Source organism: Bos mutus, chromosome 9 (assembly GCF_027580195.1).
Source record: "Bos mutus isolate GX-2022 chromosome 9, NWIPB_WYAK_1.1, whole genome shotgun sequence".
NCBI lineage: Eukaryota > Metazoa > Chordata > Mammalia > Artiodactyla > Bovidae > Bos > Bos mutus.
In genome coordinates, this window is record NC_091625.1 from 17,372,836 (window position 1) to 17,389,349 (window position 16,514).

Sequence of the window (16,514 nt, forward strand, 5' to 3'; positions counted from 1 at the left end):
TGCAGGAGACACAAGAGACGCGCGCTTGATCGCTGGGTAGGGAAGAAGATTCCCCTAGAGGACGAAATGCCACTGTACTCCAGTATCCTTATCTGGAATATTCCAGGGGCAGAGGTGCCTGACAGGCTATAGTCCCTGGGGTGGCAAAGAGTCAGACACAACCTAGTGACTAAACCAATCTATATATATAGAGAGAGAGATGGATGGATGGATGGTTAGATAGATAGATATTGCAGGGCAATCACTCCACTAACACTGGGAGTTTCACTTATATATCACCGAGTTAGTTAAATAGACTGGCCTCAAGTAGCATCAGTTTCCTCTTATACCTTTGTATACTGGCTACATTCCCACCTTCTCATACCAGCAAATCCATAGTATCAGGCAAAGTCAAATGTAGATCTTTCCAACCTTTTTTCAAACTAAAGGAATGTTACCTAACTCTTTTCAGAAAATGAGACAGACTTAGGTGTTCAGCCTTGCATGGTGAGTTTTTTCCCTACTAAAATTTAGGAATAACATATACAATAAAGCACACACGTGTAGACACCCTGCCAACTACCATGCAGAGCAAGAGGCAGCTGACTTCCAGCCTGAGGAATTCCCCTACTGCCCCTTCTCAGTCAAAGTCCTCCACAAAGGTAAGCTTTATTCTGATTTCTATGACCATAGACTAGTTTTTCATGAAGTTATACTTAACATAAATGAAAGTATAATGTACTCTTTGGCTTCTTTAACTCAGTATTATGTCTGAATCTATTCATGCTGTTGTATTATAGCTGTGTTGCATTCCATTATATGAATTTTCCATAATTTATTTATCCAACCAATTGTTGATAGACATTTTGGTTGTTTCCAGCTTTGGACTGGCAGCATTTTTGCGTGGCAAGTGTATTAACACATAGCATAAAATGTGCTATTTTAATGATTTGTATATGTACTGTTCAGTGGCATTAAAGATACTTACATTGTAGTGTAATCATCACCACCGTTCATCACCAGAGATTTTTCACTTTTCCAAACTATATCCCTGTTCTCATTAGGCAATAACTCCCTATTCCCTCCTTTCCCTTGCCCCAGGCATCCCTCATCCTACTTTTTGCATTGATGAATTTGGCTACTCTACATAACACATACAAATGGAATCATATAATATTTGTCCTTTCGTGACCGTCTTATTCAAGTCTTACAAGTATTCAAGATTCATCCATGTTGAAGCACATATTAGAATTTTCTTCCTTTTTAAGGTAAAATAATATTCCATTGTATATACTACATTTTGTTTATTTTGTCCATTTGTCTGTTGATGGACACTTCGGTTGCTTTCATCTTTTGACTATTGTGAATAATGCTGCTATGAACTTGGATTTACAACCTCCTAAGTCCGATTTCAATTTTGGAGGCTATAAAACCAGCAGAAGAGTTGCTGCATCATATGGTAATTCTATGTTTCATTTCTTTCAGGAGTCACCTTATTGTTTTATACAGTGGCTGTACTACCTTACACTCCTATCATTCTGCTTTTCAATTTTACATTCCACATTACATATTCTTCATGCACAAAGGCTGCAATCCCTCCATATCTTTGCCAATATTTGTTATTTTGCTTTTATTTTTGTAATAGCTATCCTAATGGATGTGAGGTGGTATCTAACTACAGTTTTAATTTGAGTTTTCCTAAAGATTAATGATGGTGAACATCTTTCTATTCACTTATTGGCCACTCATATATCTTATTTGGAGAAATATTTATTCCAGTCCTTTGCCCACATTTTTTAGGTTCTTCTTCATTATTACTGGGGCAGAAGCCTTTTTAATCTTCTTTTTTTTCTATAAAGCTAGAATTCTTCTATTCTGCTTCACTCTGTAGCAATAAGAAAACAGTCCATTTATCTCTGTGGGATTCCTCTCATTTCTTATCTATAAAAGTATTAATTTTATTTTAAACACAGTAATGAATTGTTGCTGTTTTCTTTCATGTGCTATCCATTATTGTTATGTGTTTGGAACAGAGGACGATCCATAGATTGTAAACTAAAAACTCCTGAATTAGAATTTTTTCCCCACTTACAGTTTTAGAGAGGTTTGAAAAACATATTTGTCATGGTCACTTTAAAAAATATTTGTAACAATAAATACTAAACAATAAACATCCAATACATGAACATAAATACTGTTAAGTGAGCATCATCCTATCATCCTGGAGAGATCAGTAAATGAGGAAAAAACAGCACTTCCAGCAGAGCTGTCCACATGCGGAGATGAGGAGCTACCAGAGATAAAGCACATCTACTTCAAAAATAGTACTCCTCACAAATATTCAAAATATTGTATTTTTACAGAACACCAAAAACTTTAGGGCAGGGTTTCTCAAATGTGGCATTATTGTTATTTTAGATCAGATGATTCTTTGAAGAAACTGTCTTGTGCACTATAGGATATTTAGCAGCATTCCTGGTTTTTAGCCACTGGTTTCCAGAAGCACCCCCTAAAGTGTATTCCCTAAAAGTATTGCCAAGTGTGCTCCAGGAGACCAGATTTTCCCTGGTTGAGAACCACTCCTTTTGGGCTATGAATGTTACTTTAAGTTGCAAAGTATACTTAGAGTGATTCGCTCATGATCCCTCAACAGTGAGAAAGTAGGTGCCCATAGCCAACGTCATGTCACACAGAGGTCACGGTGACATATAGGATGATATAATTTAAACCACAAGACCTCTGTCTGAGTGCTAGATGCCCGTGTCAGTTGATTCAATCATGTTGCCTTTCAGTTGTTTTTTTTCTTTAATCAATGAACAGAGGGATAATTCTGTGTAACCATTCTGTATACACATGCTAAGAGTAGGCTCAGATTAATGAAAATATCCAATTAGAGAAAACACTTGGACACATCAAATAGAATCTCCTCATCTAAAAGATCCAGAAGGTAGTGGTATGGTGAAGATACCTGGCAGATAAACAGCATTCAAGGCAGAGGGAGATCTTCGCCCTGGAGGTAGGATGGGAAACAGAGTCGTGCTGCTCCAACTGGGGGGAGGATGCATATATGGGGTGGATAATGCAGTGAGGACGTAAGAAACACAGCTGCTGGAGGCTGAGTGTTCAGGGTTTTCTTACAAGTATGCTGCTGCTGCTGCTAAGTCGCTTCAGTCGTGTCCGACTCTGTGCGACCCCATAGACGGCGGCCCACCAGGCTCCCCTGTCCCTGGGATTCTCCAGGCAAGAACACTGGAGTGGGTTGCCATTTCCTTCTCCAATGCATGAAAGGGAAAAGTGAAAGTGAAGTCGCTCAGTCGTGTCCGACTCTTCGCAACCCCATGGTCTTCAGCCTACCAGGCTCCTCCGACCATGGGATTTTCCAGGCAAGAGTACTGGAGTGGGGTGCCATTGCCTTCTCCATCTTACAAGTATAGTCTTCCATATATGAAATTGGGGTCATCCTATGAATTGCCTTGCTTGGAGACATGCTGAAAACCTTTTTACCTGAGCTAGATGCCCCTCATCTACCCAGGAATTATATATGTGATATTTAGTCAGGCTTGAGTGAACATCTCATCATTTCCTAGCAGCCTCCCCAGGCTAACAGAGCCTGGTCCAAGCAGCTTCAAGAACTCCCGGGTATGGAACTAGAATGATGAACACTTACTCAGAAGTCTTTAGGAGTTGTGCTACCAGGCTTCTCTTGCCCTTGAATTCCAAAAAATTTCGCTTTGAGGGTTAAGTAGAATTTAATGAAACAATGGAAGCAAAGTTTTTGGTTCCCGGATACTTAATGAAAAGCAGCATCATTACCGTTATTACAGCTATAATTTTGTTGTCCTTAAGGTAGTAGACGCAAACATTTGATACTGAGGTCACTGGTGGCAATGGTGCGGCACACTGACTACTTCTGGCTTGGCTTGGCAATGGCCTTATAAAAGATCAGAAATCAGGTCTCTGTTGCCTCTAGAAGAGAATATGTAAAGGATGATTTCTGCTTAACAGTCTTTTAGCAATGCATCCAGGAAAGAAATAATTAGAGCGTAAAAATATCTGAAATGATTTCAGGAACAGAGTAAGATTATACGACTAATAGAAATAGAAATACTCTTTAGGCCTCCACAAAAGACTTCCAGAAATCTGTCTCTGACCAGGTTAGTGATTTTTAGTTTGTTTTTATGATGACTAAACGTTTTAAAGTGCATTTTTGAAAATGTTTTAGTCCTGCAGTATGGAAAAACTCAAGGGATGAAATGCTATATAGTCACACTCCATTTTTAAACTATTATAGCTACAGTTAAAAGCACTGTGTGTTTTCTTTGTACAAACCAGGCTAATTAGCAGAATGCGATTTGTTCTGTAGTTAACAGTACTGTATATTTACTTCTGTAAACTGAGCCAATGGACAGTAAGTTTTTCATACATTATTTTTCTAGAAGTTGCTGATACATGTTAAGGAAAACAATTAAACTTAGTCTTCATTTATCACTTGTAAATTTTATCTTTATTACCTTTCATCTCATTAAATGGTTCCAAGCTGAAAATGACAAATGATTGTAAAATTAGGGGAGAACCAAGAAATTATGACATTTCTTAATCATGTTAATGATTTATCTACATCATAAACTGATTCTGTTAGAGACATGATCGATCTCATTTGGCAATCTATATTGCAAGAATGTGGAAAAGAGGAAGGTTGAAATTGCCATGTGAGAATTAATTATGAATCCGCCCATAAGGGAATGAAGTAGAGACAGGCAAAGCCTCTCGGTGTTACATAATGGGACTCAGGTTAAATTAGTTTAAACAGAAAACTGTGTCGTTTGAAAGAAGGTGAACAAGCTGGGAAAGCGGAGAACAAGTTGAAGTGATGAACACACACTGAGTGTGCAAGAGTCACTGCCATCCAAAGCTAGTACCCTGGCCCAACTCTTCTGGTATCTTTGGCCTTATGGCAAAATAGTACCTGTTGTCAAGGTTATTATACCACCTCTGCAAGGCCATTTCTCCTACCTCCTAAAAACACACACATGATATATGAGCATCTAGGTCACACCAATATATTTAAAAACGTACATGTTGCAGTTACTCTGAATTCATGATTATCAGCTGCAGTTTGGACCCCCAGCTGCCAGATACCCTACCATGCTGCTCTGATCAGTTTACTCTTCCAAAATCTAAGTAAAGTATCTTCCTTCTTCTTCACTCACAGCAAACATCAAGCCCCACCCCTTACCAACCACTTTCAGTGGGTGACCTTCTTTTACAATCCCCAACAGAAACAGAAGACATCAGAAATTTTCTCCCCTTCCCATCATTTGATCCACAGATTTATCTGTACCCGCAACTATTTCAGGGGAAGGAGTCTTCTGTTTCAATCTCAGAAGTGCAAACCTTTCTCCCTGAGATCAAACTTGTCATAAACTTTTTTATTCTACCCCAATCGGCATTCTTAGGATTTTTGTTCCATCAAGTACCCTGCCTCCTTCTATCTACCTCTGAGAGCTCTACTGATCTTTTCCTATGAACATTTAAATATTCTTGCTTCTAAATTAAAACCAATAGGAATAAACAACAAATGTACCCCTGCACCCTACACCTCTTAGAAAGCCATCACCCTATCTTTCAACTTGCCTTCAAGCCAAGTTTCTCCAAGATATCATCCCTCTCCACTTCTTTGCCCTCCATTTATGCCTCAGGGGCTTGCCTGGTGGCACAGACGATAAAGAATCTTCCTGCAGTGCGAGAGACCTGTGTTGGATCCCTGGGTTGGGAAGATCCCCTGGAGGAGGGCATGGCAACACACTTCAGTATTCTGGTCTGGAGAATTCCATGGACAGAGGAGCCTGGTGGGCTACAGTCCATGGGGCTGCAAAGAGTCAGACAGGACTGAGCAACTTTCACTTTCACTTTATGACTCAATCCATTTTATTATATCTCCATTAAAAGCCCAGCTAAATTTCACATTTTTCCTTTTAAAGGAACTATTTTAAAAAATTATTTTTCATTGTAGGAAATGGTGTACCATTTAAAACAGCTGACGTATCTCTTCTTAAGACACGCTCCCTTCCCTCCCATGATTCTCCACTCTCCTGGTTCTCTGGCCCCAGATTTTAGGCTCCTTGGGGTTTTTTCTTCTCCACTAAGACTTAGCAGCAAACCAGGAAAAATTAGGTTAAAGTCTGAACTAAGTCAGATCAATTCCTACTGCCAGCAGCTGAGTAAAAACCATTCCTGAGATGGAAAACATTAAAGGAGGAAACTTCTCAGCAATGCGATGTAGAGCCCTCCTCTAGGACAAATTTTGAACATGCTCATTTTGAGATAAGAAACTAACGAGAGATGCTTGATGGGCAGATGGAAAAGAAATTGAAACTCAGAAAACAGAGTGGACATGGGCAAGTCGGAGAATCTTTTGCTGATAGATAATGTTTGAAAGCTTGAGATTAATAACATTGTCCAGGAAATGAGTGCATAGTAATGCACAGTTAAATGGTTTGAAGTCCAGTTCCAAGTAATTCTAAAATACAAGGTTTAATAATGGTATTTGGACCCTGGAACCTGATGGCAATAGAACCAGAGATCAAATTGCCAACATCTGCTGGATCGAAGAAAAAGCAAGAAAGTTCCAGAAAAGCATCTCCTTCTGCTGTTTGACTATGCCAAAGCCTTTGACTGTGTGGATCACAACACTGGAAAATTCTTCAAGACATGAGAATACCAGATCACCTTATTTGCCTCCTGAGAAATCTGTAGGCAGGTCAAGAAGCAACAGTTAGAACTGGATATGAAATAACAGACTGGTTCCAAATTGGGAAAGGAGTATATTATGGATGTATATTGTCACCCCACTTATTTAACTTATATGCAGAGTACATCATGTGAAGTGCTGGGCTGAATGAAGCACACGCTGGAATCAAGACTGGGGGAGAAATACCAATAACCTCAGATGACACCACCCTTTTGGCAGAAAGTGGAGAAGAACTAAAGAGTCTCTTGATGAAAGTGAAAGAGGAGAGTTGAAAAAGTTGGCTTAAAACTCAACATTCAGAAAACTAAGATCATGGCATATGATCCCATCCCTTCATGGCAAATAGATGGGAAAACAATGGAAAGACTGACAGACTTTATTTTCTTGGGCTCCATAATCACTGAGGATGGTGACTGCAGCCATGAAATTTAAAGATGCTTGCTCCTTGGAAGAAAAGCTATGACCAAACTAGACAGCATATTAAAAAGTAGAGACATTACTTTGCCAACAATGGTCCATCTAGTCAAAGCTATGGTTTTTCCAGTAGTCATGCATGGATGTGAAAGTTGGACTGTAAAGGAAGCTGAGCACCGAAGAATTGATGCTTTTGAACCATGGTGTTGAGAAGACTCTTGAGAGTCCATTGGACTGCAAGGTGATCCAGCCAGTCAATCCTAAAGGAAATCAAACCTGAATATTCATTGGAAGGACTAATGCTGAAGCTGAAACTCCAATATTTGGCCACCTGATGTGAAGAACTGACTCATTGGAAAAGCCCCTGATGCTGGGAAAGATTGAAGGCAGAAGGATAAGGGGATGACAGATGATGAGATGGTTAGATGGCATCACTGACTTGATGGACATCAGTTTGAGCAAGCTCTCGGAGTTGGTGATGGACAGGGAAGCCTGGTGTGCTGCAGTCCATGGGGTTGACAAGAGTTGGACATGACTGAGTGACTGAACTATACTTAACTGGAGCCTGGAAATGGAATAAGATCATCTAGGGAGAATCTAAGGTTTCTAAAGGTCAGGAAGAGTAGGCTCAGGTAAAGTGATCATCAAATTTTGAGGAGGCTCCAGCAAGAGACTGATAGGAAGCAAGTATTGAGCTATAAGTGAAGCTGGGAGACTATAGTTCAGTTCAGTTCAGTCGCTCAGTCATGTCTGACCATTTGCAACCCCATGAGCTGCAGCACGCCAGACCTCCTTGTCCATCACCAACACCCGGAGTCCACCCAAACCCCTGTCCATTGAGTTGGTGATGCCATCCAACCATCTCATCCTCTGTCGTCCCCTTCTCCTCCTGCCCTCAATCTTTCCCAGCATCAGGATCTTTTCAAATGAGTCAGCTGTTCGCATCAGGTGGCCAAAGGATTGGAGTTTCAGCTTCAACATCAGTCCGTCCAATGAACACCTAGGACTGATCTCCTTTAGGATGGACTGGTTGGATCTCCTTGCAGTCCAAGGGACTCTCAAGAGTCTTCTCCAACACCACAGTTCAAAAGCATCAATTCTTCTGCACTTAGCTTTCTTTATAGTCCAACTCTCACATCCATACGTGACCACTGGAAAAACCATAGCCTTGACTAGATGAACATTTGTTGACAAAGTAATGTCTCTGCTTTTGAATATGCTGTCTAGGTTGATCATAACTTTCCTTCCAAGGAGTAAGCGTCTTCTAATTTCATGGCTGCAATCACCATCTGCAGTGATTTTGGAGCCCAGAAAAATAAAGTCAGCCACTGTTTCCACTGTTTCCCCATCTATCTGCCATGAAGTAATGGGACCATGTGCCATGATCTTAGTTTTCTGAATGTTGAGCTTTAAGTAACTTTTTCACTCTCTTCTTTCACTTTCATCAAGAGGCTCTTTAGTTCCTCTTCACTTTCTGCCATAAGGGTGGTATCATCTGCATATCTGAAGTTATTGATGTTTCTCCCAGCAATCTTGATTCCAGCTTGTGCTTCCTCCAGCCCAGTGTTTCTCATGATGTACTCTGCATAAAAGTTAAATAAGCAGGGTGACAATATACAGCCTTGATGTAATCCTTTTCCTATTTGGAACCAGTCTGTTGTTCCATGTCTAGTTCTAACTGTTACTTCCTGACCTGCACACGGTTTCTCAAGAGGCAGGTCAGGTGGTCTGGTATTCCCATCTCTTTCAAAATTTTCCACAGTTCATTGTGATCTACACAGTCAAAGGCTTTGGCGTAGTAAATAAAGCAGAAATAGATGTTTTTCTGGAACTCTCTTGCTTTTTCGATGATCCAGCAGATGTCGGCTATTTGATCTCTGGTTCCTATGCCTTTTCTAAAACCAGCTTGAACATCTGGAAGTTCATGGTTTACATATTGGTGAAGCCTGGCTTGGAGAATTTTGAGCATTACTTTACTAGTGTGTGAGATGAGTGCAATTGTGCAGTAGTTTGAGCAGAGACTGTAGATTCAAGGACAGCAAGAGAAGAAAGTGTTTCATTGTGGAAGAAAGGGAGGAAAGGATGAAGGAAGGGGAATGAAGGAACAGAAGGACAAAAAAGAGAGGGAATACTTTTTTGATTTGTGTCCCCAGAAAGATAATGTTGAAGTCATAGTTACTGATACTAATACAATCAGTGTGCCCTTATTGGGCAATACGGTCTTTGCAGATGTAATCAGTTTAAGATGACTCTAATATTCTTGCCTGGAAAATTTCATGGACAGAAGGAGCCTGGTGGGCTACATATAGTCCATGGGGCTACAATGAGTTTGACATGATTAAGTGACTGAACACATACTAGATTAGAGTGGGTATTAGAAGGGGAAATTTTGGACACAGAGAGGGAATATAAGAGGCAAAAATTGGAGTGATGAAGCTGTAAGCCAGGAACTCAAAGGTTGCCCAGGAATTTCTCTCAACCACCAAAGACTAGGGAGAGGCAAGGTAGGCCTAAAACTCAACAAGTAAAAAACTAAGATCATGGCACCCAGTACCATCACTTCATGGCAAATAGATGGACAAACAATGGAAGCAGTGAGAGGCTGTATTTTCTTGGGCTCCAAAATCACTGCAGATGGTGACTGCCGCCATGAAAATAAAAGATGCTTGCTCCTTGGAAGAAAAGCTATGACCAACCTAGACAGCATATTAACAAGCAGAGACATTACTTTGCCGATAAAAGTCCATCTAGTCAAAGCAGTGATTTTTCCAGTAGTCATGTTTGGATGTGAGAGTCGGACAATAAAGAAAGCTGAGTGCTGAAGAATTGATGCTTTTGAATCCTTGAGAGTCCTTTGGCCAGAAGGAAATCAAACTAGTCAAACCTAAAGGAAATCAACCCTAAATATTCATTAGAAAGACTGATGTTGAAGCTGAAGCTCTGATACTTTGGCCACTTGTCATGAAGAACTGACTCCTTGGAAAAGACCCTGATACTGGGAAAGATTGAAGGCGGGAGGAGAAGGGGATGACAGAGGATGAGATGATTGGATGGCATAACTGACTCAATGGACATGAGTTTGAGCAAGCTCCAGGACCTGGCGATGGACAGGGAAGCCTGGAGTGCTGCAGTGCACAGAGTTGCAAAGAATAAGACATGACTGAACAACTGAACTGAAGGTAGGATACCCCCCAGAGCCTTCAGAAAGAGCATGGCCCTGAAGACAAGTAGATTTCAATCTTCCAGCCTTCAGGATTGTGAGAAAATTAATTTCTGTTAAGTCACTAAGCTTGTGACAGTTTATCAAGCAGCATCAAGAAACTAATATAGCAATGGAGAAATATCAAATTGACATTCACAGCACATCCACATTAACATAAAATGTATTTTTGCAGGGAGGAATAAAAGTTTTTACTCAATCACTTGTATGCAATCTTGTATCATTTTGGTCTAGTAACTGACTTTCTTCCCAAACTTCAAATCTCTTACATTTTATGTGAATTTTAAAATAGAAACTCCTGCCTTGAAATAAAACTCACAGTGTAAACTAAACTACTTAAGGAACTCAGGCAGGAAAGCATGAATTCTTATTCTCTTAATACTAAGCACATTTCTTTCCTTTCATATATCATTCATACCACGTTTCTTGGACTTTATGAAGACCCATGCTTTTTGAAAGTGCTAAAGAAGCATTAAAGTATGAAATGATCTTATCGGAAATAACAATAATTATGGATTTCTTTGATATTGCCTCTCATTTCCACATTCAGAAGGAACTAAAATTGTGGGTAGTCACAGGAATGACTGGTGTTGAATATGAATGGTAGTAGAAAAGAAACTAATTTACTTTTTAAAAAGTTACATCAAGAGCAATAGTCATTTTTTAAAAGTAGTTTGTTTCTGGTTATAAATGAAATGCATACCCACTCAATTACAATTTGAAAATCCAATAAGCACTGAGAATAAAGTGATGATCATTCACAATTCTTACCACTCAAAAAAACAAACAAAAAAAAAAACCCTACTATTATCATTGGAGAGTTTCTAGTACTTTATTCTATGCACACACTTTTTTATGGTGGTTTAGGTTATGTTGTATTAATAGATTCCCTTTGGAGCCCTGGTTTTCACCTACAATATTGCAGTCTAAGAATTTTTCCATATCACAAAAAGATTTGAAATTATCTTTAATAGTGCAATAATATTCTGTGACATGGGCTCTTAGAATTTATTTCTAGTCTAATACATGTAGGATTTTTTATATTGTTATACATGCTATGATGAACACATACAGATATGTCATTGTCTACGTATTTGATTATTTCTTAAGATGGAGAATCACTGCATTAAAAATAATCTGTTGAATGACAATTATATTAACATTAAAAATGAAAAGTGAAAATATGAAACATATAACTATTATTTTGAGAAACAAAGCAAATGTGTATGTCCTAACATTTTCCAAGACTTAATGTTAAAACATTAGCTCTGATTAAAGAAAAAATTCTGTACAAAGGGATAAGTTATTCCCCCACCACATGTCAGAATGGCAAGACAGAATATTCTGAAATTGATAGGCACTATGTAATGAAACTCTCATTTCACTTCACTTCAGTTCAGTCACTCAGTCATGTTCATCTCTTTGCAACCCCATGGACTGCAGCACACCAGGCTTCCCTGTCCATCACCAACTCTGAGAGCTTGCTCAAACTGATATCCATCAAGTCAGTGATGCCATCAACCATCTCATCCCCTGTCATCCCCTTTCCTCCTGGCTTCAATCTTTCCCAGCATCAGGGTCTTTTCCAATGAGTCAGTTCTTTGCATCATGTGGCCAAATATTGGAGCTTCAGCTTCAACATCAGCCCTTCCAATGAATATTCAGGACTGATTTCCTTTAGGATTGACTGGCTGGGTCACCTTGCAGTCCAAGGGACTCTCAAGAGTCTTCTCCAACACCACAGTTCAAAAGCATCAAACATCGGTGCTCAACTGCCTTTATAGTCCAACTCTCACATCCATACATGACTACTGGAAAAACCATAGCTTCAAAGCTATAGACCTATGTTGGCAAAGTAATGTCTCTGCTTTTTAATATGCTGTCCAGGTTGGTCATGGCTTTTCTTCCAAGGAGCAAGTGTCTTTTATTTTTATGGCTGCAGTCACCACCTGCAGTGATTCTGGAGCCCAAGTAAATAAAGTCTCTCACTGTTTCCTTTGTTTGTCCATCTATTTGCCATGAAGTGATGTTTTCTGAATGTTGAGTTTTAAGCCAACTTTCTCACTCTCCTCTTTCATTTTCATCAAGAGGCTCTTTAGTTCCTCTTCACTTTCTGCCATAAAGGTGGGGTCATCTGCATATCTGAGGTTATTGATATTTCTCCGGGCAATCTTGATTCCAGCTTGTGCTTCATCCAGCCCAGCATTTCACCTGATGTACTCTGCATATAAGTTAAATAAGCAGGATGACAATATGCAGCCTTGACAATACTCCTTTCCTGATTTGGAACCAGCCCATCGTTTCATGTCAAGTTCTAACTGTTGCTTCCTGACCTGCATACATATTTCTCAGGAGGCAGGTAAGGTGGTCTGGTATTTCTATCTCTAAGAATTTTCTACAGTTTATTGTGATCTACACAGTCAAAGGTTATGGTATAATCAATAAAGCAGAAGTAGATGTTTTTCTGGAACTCTCTTGCTTTTTCTATGATTCAGCATATGTCACCAATCTGATCTCTGGTTCCTCTGCCTTTTCTAAATCCAGCTTGAACATCTGCAGTTTCACAGTTCACATACGGTAGAAGCCTGGCTTGGAGAATTTTGAGCATTACTTTGCTAGCATGTGAGATGAGTGCAATTGTGCTGCAGTTTGAACATTCTGTGGCATTGCCCTTCTTTGGGATTGGAATGAAAACTGACCTTTTCCAGTCCTATGGCCACTGCTGAGTTTTCCAAATTTGCTGGCATATTAAGTGCAGCGCTTTCACAGTATCATCTTTCAGGATTTGAAATAGCTCAACTGGGATTCCATCACCTCCACTAGCTTTGTTTGTAGTGATGCTTTCAAAGGCCCATTTGACTTCACATTCCAGGATGTCTGGCTCTAGGTGAGTGATCACACCATCGTGATTATCTGGGTTGTGAAGATCTTTTTTGAATAGTTTTTCTGTGTATTCCTGCCACCTCTTCTTAATATCTTCAGCTTCTGTTAAGTCCATATCATTTCTATCCTTTATTGAGCCCATCTTTGCATGAAATATTCCCTTGGTATCTCTAATTTTCTTGAAGAGATCTCTAGTCTTTCCCATTCTATTGTTTTCCTCTATTTCTTTGTATTGATCACTGAGGAAGGCTTTCTTATGTCTTCTTTCTGTTCTTTTGAACTCTGCATTCAATTGGGTATATCTTTCCTTTTCTCCATTGCCTTTTGTTTCTCTTCTCAGTTATTTGTAAGGCCTCCTCAGACAACTGTTTTGCCTTTTTTTCTTGGGAATTATCTTGATCACTGCCTCCTGTACAATGTCACAAACCTCCATCTATAGTTCTTCAGGAACTCTGTCTATCAAATCTAACCCCTTGAATCTATTTCTCAACTTCCACTGTATATTCATAAGGGATTTGATCTGAATGGTATAATGGTTTTCCCTCCTTTCTTTCATTTAAGTCTGAATTTGGCACCTTCCATTAATTTAGGAAACACCATTACACATGGAACTTCTTAGGAGCTTGCCATTAAAATTACAATTGAAATTGGTTTTCCCTTCTCTTGCTATCAGAGTGAGCCACTTTGGTGAGATGACTAAATTTTTTGTCCAGGAGGAAATATGGATATGGGTATATAATTAAACTAGGGATTTCCACTTCCATTGAGGAATGTTTTTAATTATAATCCTTAGGTGGTCCTTTTGCAAACAACATAATATGTTCAATTTGAAGATATATGAATGACCTTCAACAAATCATTTGGCACTTCAGCTTCCTACGTGAAAAACACATAAGAAAATGATTTGTGAGATGCAAATGAGGAAAATGTGAAAGTATAGACTTATTTTTAATGACATAATTATTACCATTATAAACAAATAACTGATTATCATAATTAGAATATTGCCAGATTTTGCAAATTTTATCTACTGAAATACTACATCCAAAATTGTGGTTCCCGATTTTCTCCCTAAATTCTTACATTAAGAGGAAAGAAAGTGTGAATAATGTATCAGTTTTACTTTGAAGTTCATAAAATTTTTATGTGAGAAAAATCACTGAAGCAGTACTTCAGGGATATTACATTCTGGACTACTGTTAATAACTTGTGTGGAGTATTGGAATATTCAACTAATATAGCATATCAAATCCATAATCATTGCCAGAGGGGTTGTCAGAGTATTTTTTCCTCCATCAATTTAATAAAGTTGACCAAAAAGGGCAGAATTCATAAAACATCACAGATCAGACTTTCTATTCCCCTGTAAAAATATTTTTTAAAGAATTTAGTAGTTTGCTTTCAATCTGAAATAATAGAATATCTGCTTTTTGGAAATTTTACTTAAGAAGACAAGATTTAACATAAACTAGAAGCCATCAATTAAGAAATACCTTCTGCAGAAAACATTGATAACTTATGTAATTTGACTGTTCTAAACATAAAAAAGAGTCTACTATGCTGGCAAACAAACAAGAATAATTTTTTTCAAAGAAGGTTTTATCAGAAAAAGAAGTGTTGTTATTTTTTTAATGGCAGCTGTTTAGAGTGACAGAAACTTTTACATAGTCTACTTAAGATTTTGTTGTTATAAAAAGATCATTAGTAGCAAGTTTAACAAATAGTGATCCCAACTATTCTGATTTCAAATATTCTGGTTTCAATTACAACACAATTTTAAAACTCTTTCCAACAATCTTCATCCTTTTTTCTCTTTTTTTGTTTATCGTGTATACTATTCTTCCATTATGTAATCTGGATATTTATTTTGAGACAGCTGATATTCCAAGTTGAAATTTTTAAATCAATTTTTTTTTAACTCAAGCTTACAATTTTCTACCCTTCGATTTCTTCTAGTCACAGTTGTACATGGCCCACATGAATCCTACCCTTACGGATTTGACTGCTCCTTTCAGCTGTTCTTCCAGGTTGCAGTTCCCACTGTCCATAAATAAAAAATGAAAAACAAGATTCTACTCAGTTTTTCATCTCATCCTTCCCACCCACTATTGTTACTGCCTTTAAGCAAGCAAATCAGGGGCAACCTTTGATCATTTTTCTTTCATCTAACTTGGCTAAATTTACTTTTCCTTCAGGAAACTTCTGAAATTTATCCCTTTCTCAATGAAGCAATTGCTGGGAAAATTTTCACACATATTTTAATGTGACCATTTTGAGTTTTGAAAAATTTTCCTTCATGCCATGTATGCTATCAAACTTCAGGGTGGTTAAAATATGTATATAAAAATAATTTTCCCATTAAAGTCATCATTTAATTCATTCGCATTCAGTCTTTCAGATTGCATAATTATTGCATTTTTTCATTCTTGCGTGCTAAGTCACTTCAGTCATGGCTGACTCTTTGTGACCCTAAAGACTGTAGCTCCCCAGGCTCCTCAGTCCATGGGATTCTTGAGGCAAGAACACTGGAGCGGGTTGCTGTGCCCTCCTCCTGGGGACATCTTGCTGACCTAGGGATGGAACCTGCAGGCAAATTCTTTAAGACTGAGCCACCAGGGAACCCCTTTTCATTCTTGTTTTTAATTGTACTCCCACTATTCAGTTTTTGTAATCAGTTTATTTGCTGGTTTTGTTTTTCACTCATATGTATCCCCTTTAGACTCTTCATGTCTACTTACTTATTCCTACTGTTAAAATAAAGGAAGATAAATTAGGTGATACAAACTAACTTTATTTAACACTTCATGAAGTGGACTGCAAAGAGATCCAACCAGTCCATTCTGAAGGAGATCAGCCCTGGGATTTCTTTGGAAGGAATGATGATAAAGCTGAAACTCCAGGACTTTGGCCACCTCACGTGAAGAGTTGACTCATTGGAAAAGACTCTAATGCTGGGAGGGATTGGGGGCAGGAGGAGAAGGGGACAACAGAGGATGAGATGGCTGGATGGCATCACTGACTTGATGGATGTGAGTCTGAGTGAACTCTGGGAGTTGGTGATGGGCAGGGAGGCCTGGCTTGCTGCAATTCATGGGGTCGCAGAGTCGGACACGACTGAGTGACTGAACTGAACTGAACTGTACAGTCTCTTTTCAGAGACCTGCTGAATGGGGTAGAAGGCAAGAAACTCTTACAGGATAAACAAAGAAAAAGAAGCAACAAATCGAAAGAATCTGATTGGTTGGGGCTACACAGACATCCTTGTTT